The following is a 23,126-nucleotide window of genomic DNA, read 5'->3' on the forward strand; positions in this document are numbered from 1 at the left end:
ACTCACCACAGAAGAGTTTTCAAGATCAAACATTTGAAGCGGAGAACTCAAAGGTCTTTAATATCTGAGAACAGCTTGTTTAATCAAATATATATAGAAGATATATGCTATTTCCTCATTGGTGCACAAAGAGAAAAAATACAACCTCTATAGAATTAAAAAACAGAAACTACTTATGTACATCTTGTCTTACATGTTCTGGTCAAAACAAAAGCTATAGAATCAACATGTTTGACATCATTGTAATAAGTTATCTGTCATAAGTTATTCTATATTATTTGTGAGGTCTCACAAATCTGAAGTAGAAAATTTAATTTAATATTGTCCATTGTTGGTGTTAAGAATGACCAAAACGGGAAAAAATACAAACACAAACACACACACACACACATACACACACATACACACACACACACACACACCACACACTGTGAAGGAACTGATTTAAAGAAACATATATTAAAAGAAAAAAATACTTATCTCCCTTTCACCAAACAGGCATGATTAGAAGTAAGGTAGCAATGTAAAAATTAGAAGAAGCATTAACAAGAAGAATTCATTCCCAAAACAGTTTAAATATGGAATTTTTAATTGATATAAAATATGAAATTAAGTGATCCACAAAACATCATGGCATAAGTGATCAATATTCATCTAATAAGCAAATAATTAAATTAAACTAAATGTATTTAAATATATAAATGATCAATATGAAGTAAAATCAGGGAGTAAGAAACTATAACTAAACCCAAGCATTCCCTAAGAACTACATGAATGTTCTAGAAAGAAAAGTACAGATTGAATTTAATATTCTGAATTTGTTTAAGCCACAGAATTAAAAGAACTACTGAAATTTCTACTGTGGCTCCATATTTTTTTTTAAGTTTGCAAAAGACAGACTTCACTGTGGCTCTCCTTGACTTCACTGCTACTTGTCTCTTCTTCCCTACAACCCACCATAGTTTCTGCTGTGCTGAATGTGCACTACAGCATCCTGTGGACAGATCTTAAGATGCCTACCAGAGAGTTGACTTTAAGTTCAAAATCTGCACGTGTCCCCTAAGCATTTGCAAAGCTGGTGGCAAATGATATGAGCTTGAGGAGAGCTGGCTTGTATGGCAAGACTCTCAAGCTCAAATTAAACACTAATTAAAATGGAAAGCCTATTTAATGAAAATAACAATACTGAGTTTATTTTGGCAGCATTTCTTTCCTTTATATTTTCAAACACAATAAATATGCACAAATTACAATTTTATCATCCTTTTTATTTATGGTTATATTTTACTTATCCTGACCTCCAAATAGCAAAATAATAGCTTTAGACTTCTTCCCAATTTAAATACTCAGTTTGGTAATATCTAACATCCACTATTGTTCAATGTTTTCAACTAGAAAAAAAATAATTCAAGCAAAAATGTATTCTCTTTGTCACTTCCACTGTCTTCCTGTCACAACCATTATTCTACTTTCTCTCTAAACACTGTAGTGATTCCTAGCAGCTTTTCTATAAACTTTCATTTTTAGCTTGCAATGACTAAAATAGCAAGGCTCCCATGTCTGTAGTCTTAGCTGCTCAGGAAGCTGAGATCCTCAAGATCACAAGTGTTAGCATTTCTCTAGCCTCAGGTCCTCAGCTCCTCCCACTAGTCCCCAGATCCACCCATACCTAATGAGCCACTCCTATTCACTACCTACCTACTTCCCCTTTACCCCCAGAGAGAGAAGCTGCCAGCTGGATAAGGTGCAGACGCCCTGTAGCCCCTCTCGCGCTGGAACTATGCCCCCACTAATAAACCTCCTTAGGAGCCTTCTTCTCCTGTCTGTGATTATCTCTGCGTGGTCCCCTGAGAGACATATCCTTTCAACGAGTTGAAGCCGTCTCTGGCAGAAAAGACTATAGTCTTTGTCTCCAAATAACAAGCAAAAAGTCAGACTGGATGCATGGCTCCAATAGTATAGCATCAGCTGTCAATGAAAAAGCTGAAGCAGTCTAATGCCATGATTGCAAGCCTCAGCGGGGGTAGGGGGAGGGGGTGAGCACGAGGAAGAGGGTTACATTTCACTTATACAAAATAATGTTCTCTTCCCTCTCCATCTCTTTCTTTCTTTCTCTTTCTCTTCTAAACTAAGCATTTCTTTCTTATATATCCTAGCTACTTGTAAGCCAGTGAGGCAGAAAGATTACACATTTGAGGTCTGGGTAAAGTTAGTGAAATTCTATCTCAAAAACAAAATAAAAGCAAAGGAACACTGCCCTCCCCCTTCTCCCCATCATCCCCAACTCAGGAGGTAGACTGCTTGCTTAGCAGATGTGAGACCCTGGGTTCAGTCTCCAGAACTGCAATTGCTTTCCAGAACTCAATCCTCTTGTCACTTCTGTTGGAAAATTCTGCCATATTTTAATATCCTTATTACAGCTAAAACCTGTCCCCTAGTGCAGTTAATGAAGACATGCTTTCTAAACATTTCCTTTTTCAATTTCTCCTTAACTGTCCAAGCTTTGGAGAATCTGCCAACTAACTTCATAAACTGGGATTGGGAAAAGCATGCTTAGCAGGTGCTAGAAGCTAGAAAGAGCATATAGGTATTACTGAATTGTGTCATGGCAAGGTCTTTATTTGTGTATTTTCAGAAAGATTAAGCAAAAATATTAAGATTTTCATTAAAGATCTGTCTTCACAGTACAGACGATGTGAACAGGGTGAAGTGACAATGACCTTTCTCTTTTTTGCTATTTTTTTGAAAATAAATTGTACTCTCCCTGTTTCTCCACGGAATAGTTTATCATTGACAAAGGTGTGCATCATTAAATAGCTGTACATACCATTCTATCTTCTCTCATCCATTTGAATTGCAAATAAAATATTGCTATGGGATACACTATTAAAATTAAAGAAACAAAGGACAATGTTCTCTACTTCCTCATTGACTCAGGTATTTCTTTAAAACATTAGAGACAATTCTATTCCTTTCTCTTTCATTCATTTATTCATACACTGACAAGCACTTGGTAACTTCTCTTCCATGTTTTAGAAAATACAGGGAATAGGAAGACATAAAACTGTACCACTTTGTAGTCTAGTTAAAGATACAAGAACATAAAAAGCATGTAATAATATATGAGTATACATCACAATGTTAGTATATACAGAAATATCATAAAACCTGAAAGGATTGTGCATGAAGGAGAGAATACAAGCCAAGCACCAATCACATGTATTGTTAAAATCTATAAATATAGCCAGGCAATGATGGCTCACCAGTAACCCTCGCAACTCAAGAGGCTGAGACCGGAAGATTCCAGTTCAAAACTAGCCCAGACAGAAAAGTCTGTCAGACACGTATCTCCATTTTGCAGTAGAAAACCAGAAGTGGACTATCAATGTTGAGTGAAAATCTGCCCTAAATTCGAGAGAGAGAGAGAGAGAGAGAGAGAGAGAGAGAGAGAGAGAGAGAGAGAGAGAGAGAATAACAGCAATTGATTTGTGCATGAAGACAGATTTTATAGGCAATAAAGTTTGGATTGTTTTAAATAAGGTAGTGTTTACACATTTAAGATTGTCTACTTTAAGGAAGTATTGCTGTTGTGGGAAATTTAAATAATAGTTCATTAGAGCATTGAGTCTTCTTGAGATGCTTATCCAGCACAAATTAGCTGGATATAAGGACACAAGATCACCACCAACCAATGTTTTTTTGTTTGTTTTTTACTGGAGAACATGCCTTAAGAGTTTACGTAGTGAAGATGCTGTATGTACTACTTTTGCCAGATAAAATACAAGGCACAGAAGTAAACTGGAATTTCAGGAGAGCACTAAACAATTTAATATAATTATGTTTCAACAAATATTAGAAATATTTATATTAAGATAGAAATATGTCACTCTTTAAAAAATCAAATTTCAACACACCATGCATCTACCTTAGAACAATTTTACATTGAGTGAATAATTACATTGTCCCTGATAATGCTATTTCCCCTGTTTATTTCCTCCACAACTTAGTAGCCAATGTATCCTTGGAAGATGTTACCCATTCATTACCTATCTACCTAGAGTAATGCTACTCAGCACCACATATATAGAAAAAGCCGGAAGTGGCGCTGTGGCTCAAGTGGCAGAGTGCTAGCCTTGAGCAAAAAGAAGGCAGGGACAGTGCTCAGGCCTTGAGTTCAAGCCCCAAGACTGGCAAAAAAAAAAAAAAAATATATATATATATATATATATATATATATATATATAATGAAACATGCATAAGGTTTGGCGTTAGCATTGTATTTTACTCTTCAAAAGATTTCAGTTTTATCCCTTCTATGATATGAAATAGTATGAATTACTATGAAATAGTAATTTAAGGACAAAAGGAACCCACATAATGAGAAAAGAATAATCCTGACAGCAAGAATATCTACCTACTTTACTCCTCCCTCTATATCTTCCTTCACCTTATTGCTAGATTTGCATTTGTATGTTCAGGTTGATAAAAATCCACATTTTTCCAGCTTGAAATTTCCTACACCTTTTCTTTGTTTGCCATCCTGCCCAAGTCATCCAGACAATGATTTTTAGACTCTGCTGAAAGCCCTGGAACAACATCCACCTTATTCATCAAATGCATTCTTTAAACCTTGGCCTCTACTTTGTCAATAAATGCCACTATTTCCTTTACCAAGACAATGGAAAGACCACCTACTTGGTCAGACTCAGGCTTGAGACTTTCTGAAAAATAAAGGCAGAAAAATTGGAACACAGGATGGACTTTCCCTAAAGTTCTCACATCTGCAGCCATTTCTAAGAGTGATAAGCTGAGTAAACGCAGACTACCTCTACCAAAAGTTTATCCCACTGTGAACAACGTCATTACTACAAGCTGGAATTTATCTCAGATGAGTATGCCTCAATTTTTGAATACTCAGGGTCCTTTTTATTATATTTGTATAATTGATATAGAGAAGGGTTACAGTTACATGAATCAGGTACAATATCAGTACATTGCTGTTTGAACCATAACTCCCTTTCCATTGCTCTTTCTTATTCTTTCCCTCCCATCCCCACCCATAAGATATCCAGTTTGTTTTCCACATAGTGTCTAGTAAGTTTCAATGCTGTCTTTGTTCATGCTTGTTCCACCATTTATGTGCCCTCATAACCCTCCCAAACACAAACAAACAAAAGGGAAAGAAAACTAAGACAGCACAGATGGCAATTAAAGAATGTCTCGGGGGCTGGGGATATAGCCTAGTGGCAAGAGTGCCTGCCTCGGATACACGAGGCCCTAGGTTCGATTCCCCAGCCACCACATATACAGAAAACGGCCAGAAGCGGCGCTGTGGCTCAAGTGGCAGAGTGCTAGCCTTGAGCGGGAAGAAGCCAGGGACAGTGCTCAGGCCCTGAGTCCAAGGCCCAGGACTGGCCAAAAAAAAAAAAAAAAAAAAAAAAAAAAAAAAAAAAGAATGTCTCGTTTCTTTTTCTTGGAGTTCATTTCATAGAATAGTATTTTGTACAATCATATGTACTTAGCTATTGAGCCTTTGTCCACCACTCCTATACATACAGAGGCCGAGGCCTCTGTATTTTAAGGACTAGGTCCTGTATAATTTATCATGTCCAGTTTTATTTATTTTAGTCATTCTGTGTGTTTATCTGTAGATTTATAGGCACATTCTAGTTACCACAGGGAGACCATGCAGCCTATATTTCTGTGGCACTAGATACTTCAATTAATATAATATTTTCCAGGTATTTCCATTTCCTTACAAATGGTACAATATTCTTTCTGACAGATGAGTACAATTCCATTGTATGTATTTACACACACATATATATAGTCCTATTTTTAATATTCTTCATAATCTTTACACAGTAGTATAGTTATAATAGTTTAAATGTTTAAGGCTTCCCTTTCTAAAAGACCCATTATAGACTTATTCTGGTAATGCAACATGCTAAAATTTGAAATATTAACAGCAGCATATAAAAATATAGCTTCTCAAGAGTTTAGGGGGACTTGCAGGGACTGCTGACAAAGACTTGTAGCAATAATATAAATGACCATTGAAATGTAACGTTAAATTCAATAATGCTTTAACTAAGTAGCTGCCATTTATATTTATCTGTGGTAGACTGGGAAAATCTGGATTCTTTAAATGTAAACTTTCTCCTAAAGTTGATTACAGATGCACTTGCTATGTAGAATAATAGCTGAGATTATCTCATTAAAGTAGTAGTTGTATTATAACTGAATGCATTCAATGATGTGCGAAGGATTTATTTTAACAATGTCCAACAGAATAGAAAAATCATTACTATAATTTTAGAATAAAATTTTGTTCTAATCACATATTAAGATGAACCCTCTTTTTCTATTTCTTAACACTCCATACATTTCAATTTTCCTCCATTGTAACGAAAACTGAAAAGTGATTATGGCAGAAAATCGACTGAGAATTACAAGAACCTATTAAATACAGCAATAATGATAGTATCACCAGGAAGAATTCATATTATGATGATATTTTTGTAAAACTAGAAAGAATTTAGCGTGTATTTATTTATTTAAGAAATTATAAATTAGGAATTTTAAATTGAAAAGATATATAAATCACTTTCTATTTCTGAACATTTCTAACTCAAAATGTTGAAGGTAGTTTTTTAACTTTTCTTTTACAGCTGACATTTCTCTTATAATTTTTTTCTAAGTATAAAGTATATCATTACACACCCACTTTCACAAATAAAGGTCTCGTACACATTTTATGCCTTTCTGCTCACATCCCACATTAAATTAGTCACTGAATCCCACCTATTTTATTTTCTAGCTATTATTACTCACTATCTGCCTTATTCTCCCATGACACTATATTCCAAGGCAGTTTTATGTCTCACCTAAACTGATGTTCCCTTCATTGAGCCTTCCCTTCTGGCTTCCTAAAATCATTCTTCTGAACAGACCCTAGAATTGCCTTTCTAAGACTGATCTTTCAGGTTTGTTTTCCTGCTTACAATTGTTTAATGAATCTCTGGGTCTACTGAAAGTTCAGTATTCCACCAGTGGTTTCCTAGATGATTCAACTGTGTCCTTAAAAAACAGAAGCAAATGTTCCACACTTCAGATTGTGGTCATGTTTTGGTGCCAACACCAAGCTGTGAGTTTCTAGAAATTGGGAATTATGTTTTGCACATCTGTGGGTTAAGGAGGTAAGAATTTTGATAGTAAAATGGTTTATTTGAAATTGTTATCTCCTATGAAAGTTTTAGTATCTTAGTTGTCTAATCCACTACCCTGCTCAGATGTTTATGAACCCTCCATTGACTTCATAACTGTTTTTTTTATCTCCCAGGTTTTGTCTTCCTGAAATTCATCTTGCATTCAGCCTCTGAAATGAAATGGGTATGATTCCATTTGTGTAAAATTTGTCTGTGATTGGATGCACTAAAATCTAATTCTGAATCCTCAAACTCATCTTCATAAAATTTATCATATCACCTTAAAATATTTTATACAAGTGATTTTTCAATTTGTTTGAAATCTTTATTATTGTAAGCAGTGTTGTTCCAAGGAGAAAGGTAATTTAATATAAGCACACAATTTCATATGGATTATCTTTTGTATGGTTTTGTGACAACATTAGTATTCAATATTTGGCCTTTTGAACTTTATTAATTTTGCCCAACATGACACTCTCCAAATCTGTTTATTTTGCTAAAAATCAAATCATTTAATTTTATACCAGCACATAATGTTTCATAGATTACCATGTTAAAAGCAATCAGTCTAGAAATAAATAAATTTAAGTTCAGTGAGTAATAATTTGATGATCTCAAATATTAAATATGTTCCATATTCCAATACCATGGAGGAAAGCACATACTAAGAGTAAATAATAAAATTATAAAAGTAAAAAGGAAATATTCTGTTTTTATTATTTTCCATTCTAGATTCCCATCTTCCAATATATCCTACTATAAAAATTAACCTTATTTTAAACTTACTGGAGAAACAAAAATAACCTTATTTTAACCTTAATGAAAAAATAATCTTTGTGAAAGATTTAATTGTGTGTCATATACTCTAAGGAATCTATTTGTGTAAGATATCTTCCTTTTAGATGGTCATATGCACAAAATATTGCATCTATATTGTTTCCTCTGTTTTTTCCATAACATACTTTACATACCTGCAAGCCAAACATTTAAAATAATATCATTGAGTTTCTACTATTTGAAAAACTTGGTGTAAATAATAACTTTCATAAAAATAGTATAAGCTAAAATCAAAGCCAACACAGAGTGAGTATTAGCACTGGGACTCAAATAAATGTTTCATTCCAAAAATCTTTCCAATTGACAGTAATGCCACATATTGAAAGTTGTTCAAGACTTGTCATCTTTTAGATATTTAGTTCCTAATGGTAGAAATTATACTTAATTTGCTGTTATAAACAAAATACCAAGTATATTATCCCAAACACATTAGCATATAAGTATATGCTTAAAATGAGTACAAAAACATTAAGAAAAAATAGGAAAGAAAAATGTTCTGTATAAATTGGATTTACAATAAAAATGTCTAGAAAACTAGCAAATTATTTACTTAAAAATCCAGAAGTACATTTATATTATTATCTCCTCATCAATCTCCAATTCAATATTAATTGACCATCATTAAGACAAAGTGTGTAAAATATAATAGCTCTTCCAATAATATCTAAATATTAACCTTTATCTAAATAATATCTAATATAATAATAATATAATATAATTATTATCTAAATAATATCTAAATAATAACCTTTAAAGTGGTAATTTGTAAAAATGCACACTCCGACCTCAATGTCATTCTATCTGTAAGCACTCGTAAATCTACAACCATGGTAAATACCATATAGCTCAGATTATATTCATGAACCACCAAGACTGATTGATAATGGGTGCTTTTGACCCACAATATGTGAAAGCATAATGGATTCAGTTCTTAGGACCACATGCCTGATGAATATATTTTATTTTTTTGCAAGATCTTGCAATATATCCCATGCAAATCTCAATTTCTCTATGTAGCTCTGTTGGATCTCAAAGACTTAATCTACCCACCTCAGTTTCCTGAGTGTTGAGATTTACAAATACAGGCCAACACACTGAGCTTTTGCCTGCTTACTACGAACTCATTACTTTTGCAATCTGAAGGCTTTTAAGAAGTTTCCTTAAGACCTTTTAACTAACCAGAGAACATGGCCAGATTAAGTTTTCATTTACTTGTCCTAAAAGCTCTATAGAGCATTGCTTTCAAAAAATGAGAAAAGGAACAATGAAAAAAAAAAGAAAAATGTAAAAGAGGAAAATACTGTTAGAAATTTCAGAGGTTGGAGTAGGTTCCCCACATTTAGTTTACCCTTTTTAAAAAATCTCATAATTTCACTTACCAACTTAAAAAAATTATATTCTACTGATAAATTATATTTCTACTGATAAAATGCCATCTGTATCACACAATACAAATAATAAGGTGGGACAAAGGTGATGAAGAAAAGTCTAATACCTCAGTACAAGGTAATTAGTGAAAACAAATTATTAGCATGTAGTTAATCATATGCATGTTGCAATGATAATTTTTCATAATGTGCAATTGGATTTTGGTCTGCAGAAGCTACAGGTAAAAAAATACCCCAGAGACTTAGCGATAAAAAATTATACTAACCAAAAAGAAAACTGTCACATGAAGGATATTTTATTAACTTTTTATCAGTGTTTCTAATTTTTAATTAATCACCAAAATACTATTATTTTTCATCAATATATTAGGAAATATTGACATATCTTTCTAGGACAAAAAGTTAGGAATCTATTAACAGCACTTTGGATTTGACAAAATGCTGACTGACATAAAAGTCAAGTTACTAAAATTACTTTAAGCCTAACAATGCATTTTTCCAGTGTAAAGACTACTAGCCAAACACCAATGGCTCACACTTGTAATTCTAGCTTCTTGGGAGGCTGAGATCTGAGAAACACAGTTCAAAGGCAACTCACGCAGGAAAGTCCATTGGACTTATCTCCAATAAACTACTCACAAGGAGCTAGAAGTGGCACTGTGGTGGCTCAAATGGTAAATCGCAGCCTTTGTTTTAACTCATAAGAGACTCAAGGCCAGCACCCAGACCCTGACTTCAGGCCCCAGGACCTGCAAACAATTATTAAAAAAAGAAGGTTGGCTGTTTTCATGGGTTTATTTGCAACATAATAGGATGGTTGCTGAAGACAATCAAACTCCCACGCCAAATAAATTATTTCTTCATCACTGTGAATTAATTATTTATATGAAACTGAAATATTTTATTGTCAAACATCTGCATGAGCAAGTGTTTATTTTAGTTTGTGATTAGTTATATGATTCCCTGATAAGATAGGGACTGTTGAGGCTGCCACTATATCTGTGCTACCTAAGCATTATAAAGAAATAAATTAAGTAATTTAATTTGGTTTGATAGCAATTCATTAAAGATTTTACAAAGTAGTCCACTTTTATTTGTACCCACAAGCTATAATTAAGATGATTTTATTGTGTTATTTAAAGATGCACCTCTTTCCAATACTAAATAAGACTAAACTGAGCTAATTTACTTAAGTGGAATCTATCATCAGGAAATACAAAAGCAGAGGATCTAGATAAAGCCTGTTGAAAATGTGTACTCTCTGGATAACTAAAATGTATTGCAATGTCATGGCCTCCTTAATCTTGAAATGTATAAATCTCACAATTTAGAGAGATAGATGACATTTTCATGCACAATCAGGTTGAGCCTATCTGCCCACCTTCATTATATAATCAAAAAACAATGAGTGAAAAAATTATCCTACTGCCTTAAAAAGGATGGGAATGAATATAACCAAATACTTCAGTTATCTCCAAGGTCCTCCAAGAGTCAATATAACCAGGGATGTAATTAGAATTCATATTTTCTATGGATGAAAATTGTTTATGGATAACTGTGATTGACTTTTGCTTACTGAACAGACTGTAAGTCACCATGCACTGAAATCCACCTTAATGTTATAATCAACTCTGTGGTATATACAATGAATTTTGGCCTGCATTCTTTCTAATTCCCCCTCATCCTTCTACTCCTCTCATTTTGGCCCCACCCTTCCATCAAAATTACCCATTTCCTGGTACTTATTTTGTTAGGCTTTGACTTCGACATTTAAAGAATTAAACTATTTGTTTTGTCCATAGACTCTATTGTACTTCAGTTAACACATTTGTAACCACTCGCTTATCACCCAGTGTGTTTACTTGTAAATTTATAGGCACCTCTTAGCTACCACAAATGAGGGAAAACACATAACCTATTTGTCTGGATTATTCTGTTTAATTTTTTTCCAGGTCTTTCTATTTCCTTACAAACGATACAATATCACTCTTTCTGGTGGATAAGTAGAATTCCATTATATATGTATATATACCATATTTTCTCAGTCTATTTTTCCAGTGATTCTATACCTTGGCTATGATAAACAGTACTGCAATGAACATGATTGTGGTAGCTTTAGTGTGGCCTTGTTTGTGCTGTACTGGATGAATGACCAGATGTGGGATTTCTGGGTCATATGATAGGTCTATGTTTAATTTGTTTTTTTTGTTTTTTTTTTTTTTGCTGTTGTTGTTTTGTTTTGCTTTGTTATTGTGGAACCTCCACACTGCTTTCCAAAGTGGTTGAAAAACTTTACATTCCTACCAGCAGTGTAACAGAATTCCCTTAAATCTCAAATAAATACTCTAATCATGTACCTTGACCTTCCTGAAAAAATAGAAACAAGCCAAGTCCAAAAGCAGTAGCCTGAAATAAATAACAAAAAATGAAATAGAAATAAAAAATTAGAGATTAAAAAACTATATAAAGAAACAACAAAACAGAGTTGGTTCTTCGAAAAAATTAAATTGACAGACAGAAAATCTGACTAAGAAAAAACTCACAGAAATAAATAAAATTAGAGAAGAAATGGGACCATCATAACAGAACAAGCAAAATTCAGAATATTATAAGGGAGCAGTATAAAGGAATAGTTTGCAAACTCTTATGCCAACAAATTGAAACATCTGAGCAAAATGGATGCATTCCTAGAGAACATCGATATACCTAAACTGAACCAAGAAGATTTAAACTAATTAAATAGACCAAAAACAAGTAATGAAATGCAATTGCAATGAAAGACCTCACATCTGAGAAAAGATGAATTTACAACTGGATTTAAAGCTGAATTCTATAGTGTAGCTTCAAAGGAAAACTGGTACCAATAGTCCTCACACTCTTCAGTGGAATATAAAGGAAAAGATCACTACCAAACTCATTCTATAAAGCCAGAATTATACTCATCTGAAAATCAGATAGGGATCCATAAAAAAAAAAGAGAATTCTATACCCATCTCTTTGATGAACTTTGGTGCAAAACTTCTCAATAAAATACTGGTGAACCAAATTTTACAACTAACCAAAAAATAATAATAATACACTGTGATCAAATGGGATTCATCCAGGATGAAAAGCTGGATCAATATAAATAAATCAACAAGTATAATACAACACATCAACAGAGTCAAGGATATGAACCACATAATTATCTCAGTAGATGCAGAAAAAAATTGACAAAATCCAACATCTCTTTATGATAAAAATTCTGGAGTAGTTAGGAATAAATGGAACATCCCTCAATATAATAAAGGTTGCATATGACACATCTATAGCTGGCGTTATACTTGCTAGCAAAAACCTAAGACCATTTCCTCTAAAATCAGGAATGAGACAAAGATGTCCACTCAATCCACTCCACTCTTCAATCCACTCATCAATTACGTTTATATATATATATATATATATATATATATATATATATATTTTTTTTTTTTTTTTTTTTTTTTTTTGGCCAGTCCTGGGCCTTGGACTCAGGGCCTGAGCACTGTCCCTGGCTTCTTCCCGCTCAAGGCTAGCACTCTGCCACTTGAGCCACAGCGCCGCTTCTGGCCGTTTTCTGCATATGTGGTGCTGGGGAATCGAACCTAGGGCCTCGTGTATCCGAGGCAGGCACTCTTGCCACTAGGCTATATCCCCAGCCCCAACGTTTATATTTTTATAGAGTTGTAGCATCATTACTTGTGAGGATAGTTTCTCCTTATACTCTTATCAATGACTCGATCAATCACACAATTAACTATTATGCAATTGCATTATAAATATAGAATATGTTATAACACCAGGAAATTAGAGGAAACTAAGCCAACCCTTTTGCTTCACCAATGCTTGTATTTTCCATACATTTAGATAAAGAAAGTCAAACTAATTTATCAAGATAAGGAAATTATTCCACTGTTCCATGGAGTAGCAAGGAACAGACCTATAAATGAGTGGGGAGAAAGAATGGATTAAAGGGAGGTGAAATGTTCAAGAAGTAGCAAAGTTTGAGAATAGATTATATATCAGTCTAGGCCATAGAGAATAAGACATATAGATACTTTGGGGCATCATAAGGAAGTGGAATATGCAATGACAATATTGCATATTGTTATGTAGGAAAGAATCAAAAATCTAAATATCTCCTGAGTGGATATAGCTTTTGTACTACTACAAAGGAAAACATTCCAGGTGCCCATGACTCACACCTGTAATCCTAGCTACTCAATAGGCTGAGATTGGAGGATAGCAGTTCAAAGCTAGCCCAGGCAGGAAAGTCCACGAAATTCTTTTCCCCAATTATCCACCAGAAAAACCTGAAATGCCACTGTGGCTCAAAGCTGTACAGCTCTAGACATGGGCTGAAGAGCTCAAGGACAACACCCAGGCCAAGGAACAACGCCGAGGCCCAGAGTTCCAACCCCATGACTGACAGGTGTGTGTGTGTGTGTGTGTGTGTGTGTGTGTGTGTGTGTGTGTGTATAACATAAAGAGAACATTCTAGATGAACCCATCATAAATCAGAGGCTCTCTTATGCCAATAATTTTTAGTTCATTTATTCACTCTAAATTCATTTGGTTAATATAACTACATAAATTAATTACAACTTCAAATTTTGATGTTCACAAATGTAACTTTTTACATATATTTTAATTTTTTTAAAGGATTTGTATGCACAATTTTTTAAAAGACTTGAAAAATGGAAGCATTAGTAAAATGTACAGAAACGTAATGGATATAGCATGGACCTTAAGCAAAACAACTGTGTTGAAATTCACTCATTTTTCATTCTTTCTTCCTCAGCCGAAAAAATCATGAACTCAAAAACTCAGGATCTTTCAATACTACTGTAATGAATAATTGGCATTATATGTTTAAAACTATGGCTCTAAAACCAGTATTCAGTATGTGTATGATTATTGACAGTGAAATAAAAGAGGCAAGTACATCTATTTTTCCATGAAATATACTAAAATAAATCACATAAAGAAGTAGTTCCATAACCATGCATTGGGACTTTCTCCAAACATTAAACACTGATAAAATAGGATAAAGTATAAAATTAAATTAATATGTAGTATTTATATTCCCTTAAAATATGTAAATATTGAATTACTCTCTAATATTCTTAGATAATATTATGTGTAATATTTCTCTTTTGTTTCTGATGCTTTTTCTCCTGGGGAGATAATTGACCTAAATAAAAGACTATAAAACCTTTTCTCAGAACATACTGAGTGTAAATTATTATCTCTTTTAAAATTATTGACACTTGCTTTTCAATAATAAAAGTGATCAAATTCCATGCACTAACTTAATAATTTTCATATTTCATTAAGTTTGAGTTATGTGAATTGGAATTATATTAAAGTTTTCAACAGCTGATATTGAAACAAATTTATTTTAATTTCATAAAACTAAAATTAAGTTATTCCACTATTTAAATTGTATAACTTTTTGTTTCCACATTGGCCCATCAATACAAATTGCAATAGACTAGGCTTAAGAATTTATTGAGGCTTAAGAACTCAAGAATTTGTAGAAGAGGGAGCAGTTGTTACAACATATTAGTCTTATTTTTTTAGAATCCTCCAAAGTAGCACATAAAATATATTTATAACCAGGGGATTAAATACTTATTCCCAAACAACTATGATTCATTCTATAAACACTTGCACAAAGGAAGTACAAGTGAAATGGAGTTGTTCATATGAACATCTATAGAAATTCAAATTCATATTTATTATGATAATGTCTGTTTTGCATATCACTTACAAATGTCAAAGTGTTTGTTGAGATACTGTCTTTTCATATAAACAAAAGTGATATGCTTGCTTTCAACCTTCTTGGGTTCTTTTCTTATTAATATTAATGTTTTCAAAAAGTCTGTTCCTCTGAATAATTTTATGTACGGTTATATAAGATCCAACAAAAAAAAGACAAGTTCACTATTTTGAAATTTTGCTTCTCCAAAGCTGACATCAATGTAACCTGTCACATGAAAGGACATTTTCAGTGCAGAGGAAAGAAAGTAAGCAATCCTCTTACAAAAGACCTCTGAAGCATAATCTTCTCTCAATTGAGGTGACAAAGTGGCCTGAATCTCCATTCTGAGCACAGGTCTGCTCTTTGTGACATGTAGGTCACAATGAACATTTTTACTTAAAACTATATTCTTTATGCAAAGGCTTAGTCTCCTTCACATGAATTATTCATTTGAGATAAGTATGTTGAAGCATAATATCTCATGAAGGATTACAGAGCAATTTCTATTATTTTTATATCAGAATAATCTAAATATTTGGGGGCAGACTGAAAATTGATAAATGCAAATCTAAACCATATTGTACTTCAGTGAGAACTAGCACTCTTGGATTCTCTTTAGATTGTCTCTATAGATTTTATAAAACCATCCATACAAAATAGATACTAAAGGTATAAATTGTTTTCTCTCTGTAAGTCTTTTACCAAAAAGTAATTTGCTCAGTGCCTTGAAATTGTAATGCTAAGAAAGAAAGGTCATTTTGAATAAATTTTACTAAATTATGATTGTGAAGGAACTAAGAAAGAATGCAGTTCAATTAGTGAAATATAATGATTGGAGCATATGCTTAAAAGGCTCGTGTGTGCAAGTATTAATGTAAAGAGAAGAATCAGCATATTTCTTCCACATTTATTTTCTAAGGATTAGAGAACATAAAGTAGCTGGCTCATTTGAAATTGCTCAGATTCTTGGAAAAGTGCATGAATCACACAATTTAATTTACAATGCCTGAAATGCTGTCATTCTTGTACTTTAGAGTAGATAATCCTATTTCTAGATACTTATAGTTTCTTTTTTTTTTTTTTTTTTTTTTTTTGGCCAGTCCTGGGACTTGGACTCAGGGCCTGAGCACTGTCCCTGGCTTCTTTTTTGCTCAAGGCTAGCACTCTGCCACTTGAGCCACAGCGCCACTTCTGGCCGTTTTCTGTATATGTGGTGCTGGGGAATTGAACCCAGGGCCTCATGTACATGAGGCAAGCACTCTTGCCACTAGGCCATATCCCCAGCCCCATATACTTATAGTTTCTTGAACAATACTTTGATTGAACATTTAAGAAACGAAACTGATATAAGTTTACCCATTTACTCTTTTAGTTAAATTATCTTTAATTGTTCCTCTTTTTAGGTGATCATTAGGGTAGTAAATAGGGCAGGTAGACAGGTTAATAATTATTAGGTTACTTGTAAAAATGCAACTTTATAATGCAAAGAACAATAGACTAATAACTATTCTCATTGATGGAAAAATAAAGTTTTAAAAATAGTAAGTAGGTAATATTGAAAGGTAATGAGTGTTTCACTGTATTCTACATAGATAAAATTTAGACTCCTTGAGTTTAAATTAAATAAATAATTTACACATAATTTATATAATTAATATATAAATTAATAAATAATTATGCAATTATGCATAATTGTAGCAATTTACACTTTTATTTCTCTACTCTAGTTCATTAGAAGAAGCTTTTCTCTGTTTTATCTTCCAAAAGAATACTTTATTCATGTGAGTATTCTCTTCCAATCCTTCCCAAGATTTGCAACCTATGCAAGAAGGAGTGTTTATTATTAAACAGTTTTGATCTGAAATATTCCAAATGTGACACAGGTTCATTTGGATATTCTAGAAGCCAGAACTCTGTCAAACTATGAGCATATAAATCTTCATCTGATATTCAACTTGTATTAAAATACTTTTAAACATTTTACCCAAAAAATAATTGAAATAGTCTCAAGATAATTGCAAAGTGAACCTAAAGAATAGAATTTGCTAGGTACCAATATCAAATTTAATTGAGTTAAACTGCTTTGTCACTTAACCAAGTCATTCTCCCTTTCTGTTTCTTGGCCTGTTTTGAAAAGATGAGGATATTTAACTCATTGGAATGCTGTGAATATTCAAAGGACAACAGCAGCATTTATTTTTTCCATCCCATCTGGTGAAATAGATGTATAATGAGAGAATACAAACATTAAAGTGAAATAATGAATTCATGGTGACAAATTTCTTAGTTTTTCAAAGGCTCAATTAATATCTTAGATGTACAATTATTTTATCTTCTTATTTCTTTATATTTTCTTCAATAAATAATCTCAAATTAATTTCTATATCATAGAACTGTGGTACAGTGGAAATTCTTTTGTGTGTGATAAATTATGTTGAGTGCTTTTCAGAAGTATCCGTGAATATAATTGAATACAATTAATGTGTAAGATTTCTACTTCTTTGGTGCTTTTTTTTTCTAAATTTCTCTACATCAAATGATGCTAGAATAAAAACAAGCCAGGCAAAAAATATGCATGTAGGTGAGAGATAAAGGCATATAATATTGCTTTTACCCAACAACAGCCAAAGTCCTTCACTTGAGCCCTGTCTTTTGTGTCCCACTCAGTATTTTGTATTCCATGAAATTTGTAAAAAAGAAAAAAAAATCACAATTTTTTTAAGAAGACCAAGCAAACTTAGTAAAAGACAAGTGCAACGAATAATTACACTTGGAAGCTAACTAATCTCATTTGTAAAACACTTAGAACATTGATTTTCTAAATTTGAAATTTTAAGTTGTCATCTTTATACTGTATGCCAAGTGCTGAGTATGCCTTTGGCATGCATTATGTCATTTAATTCCACAAATGCAAGGATTATGACATTAAGGTTATTGAGAATCTTGGGACCAAACTAGGAAGAATCAGAGACAAGATTCCTTTAGCAATTGCTAACATAAAGAAAATGTCCTGCATTGTTCTGGAATACAGATTTCAGTAAGTCAGCATGTTGTTTCATCTTCAGGTGTACACAATTATGAATTTATCTCTCAACATTATTGCAATAAATTATACAATTCCACAAAGGATTTCTACAAATTACTGACTATGAACGTTTATCACTAAATTTCTTAGGATCCTCAGTTTCAAGGATGAATTAAAATACCCTTGAGTTATAAGACATTTTCAGGATTTCTGGTGATCTACAATCCCAGTTGTGATAATTCGATACATGGCTCGCAAAACTACTACATCCTCATGGCCATTCTCTTTTTTTCTCTGGAATTTCTAGTGAAAGTCATGGTGACAATCTGTTTTCCTATGAAATCTTCTTTCATTACATCTTGACATTGTGTACATTTGCTCAGGCTCATATCACCATTTTCTGGGTACCATCAACTTCTACTAATCTTTCCTGTTTGGTAAGTGTTAAACCTTTGGGATAGAGAATATATCTCAGAAGAAAAACTCAGATTAATAACAAGAGAAATAATAAAAATGGAGAATTGATGGAATTTCAGGAGAATTGATTTCATGATTGGATATGGAAAGTTTGATTTGAAGATTGCATACATAGCGACATACTATATATGTGGAATCTGAGGAAAAAGTTATTCTGTATTCTACCTGCTGTTTAGATATCCAGAAACAGAAAAACAGTGCAGTAAATATGATAGGGAGATGATGAGGATTTGACAGCTCAGGAATCTCAGCAAACACATGAGGAGGAATGGATTTTCCATTCCCTCCAAATCTCATATGCTTAGATCTACATGTATTTTTAGGATTTTGACACAACTCAAAAGATACAAGACATCACAAAAATGACCAATATTTATTGGAGGTTATTTTGAGTAGGAGTGTTCAATATGTTTATATATTATGATTATACATTACAGTTAAAATCTCTTCAATCTCCTTTCCTCTCCTCTCCTCTCATTTCCTTGTCTCAAACCCCCCTTCTTGAAGGCAAAGCTGTAGTTAATCACTTTTATGTTACACTTTCTGATTTCACTCATTGTTTGATTAATGATGAATAAATACAGATCATAAATCAAAAGGCAAACATTATTTGAACCTTAAACTTCAAAGTTGAAGTATTACTGATGGTTAGCTAAGAAACAAGTTTATATGATTCATGGACTTTGTGTTTGCAAACATCTGATTAGGTTTCTGCTTTCCATTTACCTTCTGTAGTCTAAACTTTTCTAAGAAAGGTCAATGATCAAGACACATTTACAATTTTATAATTTAGTTTCAAAAATGCATTAAAAGTACTGTGTATATTTAAAAAAAACTTCTTTACAGAAGTCTTTATAGAAATTGCTTATGAGACAAGTCCTTATAGAAATTGCTTATGAGACCTAAAAATGATAGAAATATTTGCATGTGTAAAGATTAAAATGTATAAAAATACATCTATTATAAATTAAATATATTTTTAGAATTATAGTTTCAGGACTAGGCATTGATAAAAAGAATATTTTAATTTTTTATAACTCTAGTATGATTCTCTAAAACCTCAAGAAGAACAAAAGTTTTGCTAATATTTGATGGCTTCTAGAACTTCACAAGGGTAATTATTAAAACATGTTTTAAGCTTAAAATAGCTACTAGAATTCATATTTTAGGGACTGCAATAAATTACAATATGATTTTTTTCTCTAAACTAAATTCTAATCCTGTGAATGATAGAGGCTTTGTCCACGAACAAATAATCTCCATGGGATGACACATGCATACAGTTTTTTTCTTCCCAGTACTACAATGGTGAGCCCTTTCATTAAGATCTAGGATTCTACTTTGACAATTTTGGTAGTTATATTTTAACTTTGCTTGAAAATTCAATTTTCTTATTTTCTTGTCTTTCAGAGTCTGAAGTTATGTCTTAGATAAATAGGCCAGATTATAGCGAACAAAAAAAAAGTAAGGAATAGCAGCTCTTTTTGCTGATTCTCCCACCTTTATCTTTAGAAACCTCCTTATTACACTGTCCTATTTGATCTCATTTAGTCATATCAGTAAGAATTATTAATAAAACCAAAAAATTGTTTATAATAACGTGTTAATGAAGACTTTTCCCTGGGGTAATTTACTGGAAATGAAAAACAAGTAAAAAAATAAACTAATCACAAGATAAATAAAATGCAATGAGGTCATGATTTATAGTAAGAGACTTTACTTGAACTTATGTGTGACTGTCTATAAAATATAGAGGGTTAATTTTATTGTAGTAAAAATATATCAAATATTTGTTACTTATGGTTCTAATGAAGCTTCCTTATATAGATGAAATACATTCCAGATATTCCCCATTGCTACAAGCTGTTATATATAGGAAATATCAAAGGAGAATATGAGGTAGAACTTACACTACCACAAATGGCCTCATGCACACAATATACATATTAGTTGTGAGGTTGCAGATCAATTCATGATCCAAATATGTAACTCTGGCACCAGTATCTCATGGCTTACAATCCTAGCTACTCAGGAAGCTGAGATCTGTAAGTCATGGTCAAGAATGTCTGTGAGATTCTTGTCTTAAATTAAGCCCCCAAATGCCAGAAGTGAAGCTCTGGCTCAAGTCACAGAGTACCTGCATTAAACAGAAAGAGATAAGGGAGAGCACAAAGCCCTGAATTTAAGCCTCAGTGCCAAAATAAAAGAGGAAGGAAGGAAAGAAGGAAGGGAAGAAGGGAGGGAGGGAGGGAAAATTTTAGATAATGAAAGGCCAAGGTGAATTGTGGATTAGGTAAGAAAACAGCCAATTAACAAACAGTGCAGTGAGATCACGTCATAAATTATAAGATAAATAAAGTGGCCTTCAAAATAAAGAGAAGTATAGATTTAAAGAGCTAATAGCCTAACACTGGAAAGATGCAAGCTACTTCTTATTGTTTCCATGGCCTGAGATTATAGTGACAGTGCTGAAAAGTTTAGTAAAATTAGAGATGTTATACTCTACAAAGGCCTAGTTTTTTCTATGTCATCTCATTCAATATTCACAAACTTTTCCAAGACTAGTAATGTTTTCAGGTAGTTCTATAACTGATGAAATATAATATGTTCCAAATCTTATAAACAGAGTCAAAATGGGGATTTTTAATCTAGGTGTCCTACCAAATATATGTAATGAGTAGCTAATTTCCTTCTTGAAAATGTTGCCAGTAACACGTAGAAGATGACTAAATCTAAAAGAATTTTATTCAGGTATAATATGATAAGAAATGTATATAGCCTTAGAAGCAAGATGGCGGCTCTGATAAGGCTGAGTGTCCTCTGGCAGTGCCCAAGGAGGCCGAGCTCTGTTCCTCCGAACCCCCGTGGTGAGACCTGCTTGAGTCTAAGCATTTCTCCAGGATTCAAGTACCCCAGGCTGGTGTGGAACACAGCACATTCTCCTGTCACCAAGCTGACATGCCGGATCCACAGCGGCATCTCTCCACCGGACTGGCGAGAGGGTTCTCGCTGTTGGCCTCTTGGGCCTGCTTCCATCTGCATATTTGAATCCTTGCACTGCGGTGCACTCCTTACTGTCTGGCTGCAGCCCTCACACTCCATAGTTACTGGGGCCTTGGACAAGTTGTTACTGATTATGTTCACGGGGACACGTTGCCAAAGGTTGCCAGAGTAGCCCTGGTACTCTTCTCATCTGTAACCTTTGCTGGGCTTTGTTATTTCAACTATCACGATGTGGGTGTCTGCAAGGCCGTGGCCATGTTGTGGAAGCTCTAACTTCACCCATTAAGAATTGTGTCTCTCGATTTTGGTATTCCCTTTCAATTTCCTAGTTCTAATACCAGTATAGACGGTTTCCAATATACTCAGATAAGATTACAGAGATAGTGTAGATACAACCACAGGAAGGTGATACAAGAACATCATCAATAGTAGAAGCTACAGATACACATGGGACGTACCAAAATCGAGAGACACAGGGAAAAAAAGGACAAACAACTACAAAAGCAATACTTGCAAAACTGTTTGGTGTAAGTGAACTGAATACCTCATGGGGGGAAAGGGAAAGGGGGAGGAGGGAAGGGTGAATGAGGGACAAGGTAACAAACAGTACAAGAAATGTATCCAATGCCTAATGTATGAAACTGTAACACCTCTGTACATCAGTTTGATAATAAAAATTAAAAAAACACAAGAAGAAAAAAATAATTGATTGTATGTACCTTTGTCTCTGCTCTGTCATGCCATTCAGCTTACAGTAAAAAAAGAAATAACAGATGAGTAAAATGGTGGATAAACCTTCTCCTGATTACATGGTTATTTTCAGAATTTAATGTGGAGGAAAATTTTGAGAGGAATTAGATCTAAGAAACTGAGACTGAGTTATGTGTAGTGGTGTCTTCCCACCTCATAAAACCACTGGTGTCAACAGTATATATGATTGGTTTCTTTGTTTTTGTTTTTGTTTTAGTTTCTTTGCCTTTTAACTTGATAATTTATCAATCTCTTAAAATAGTTCAGCTTTATTGCTATCAATACATGATAATACTTTTGTTTTTGTCCTGGAACTAATGGACAGAGGGAAAGCTTATTCGATTGTGAATAAAGACTGCAGAAAATTGGTCGGTATTTCAGTTTTGGAAGTGTCCCTCGGTTCTGTTGATACGGGAATTGATGGTCACAGACCTATGGGAACCGTAAAATTTGAAGGTGCTTTATCTCACATTACAAATTTCTAGATCCTAGAAGGGAAACTGAGAGCTTCCCCAACAGATGTACTAAAATTGAGGAACGAGATTTCCCCTGTAGATGTACTAAAATATTTCAGATTCCAAACACATTTCATCTTCAAAAGTAAGTAGCAAAATAGTTTTCCACTGTGGAGATTGCTAATGGGAAAGTGTATTCTA

The 23,126-nt window shown here is 33.4% G+C and overlaps 1 pseudogene; it reads left to right on the plus strand.

The window, feature by feature from the left end:
- The first annotated feature begins 21,508 nt into the window (after window positions 1-21,508).
- Window positions 21,509-21,995, plus strand: LOC125347863 (annotated as a pseudogene).
- The last annotated feature ends 1,131 nt before the right edge of the window (window positions 21,996-23,126 follow it).

This window comes from Perognathus longimembris, chromosome 3 (assembly GCF_023159225.1).
Source record: "Perognathus longimembris pacificus isolate PPM17 chromosome 3, ASM2315922v1, whole genome shotgun sequence".
Taxonomy (NCBI): domain Eukaryota; kingdom Metazoa; phylum Chordata; class Mammalia; order Rodentia; family Heteromyidae; genus Perognathus; species Perognathus longimembris.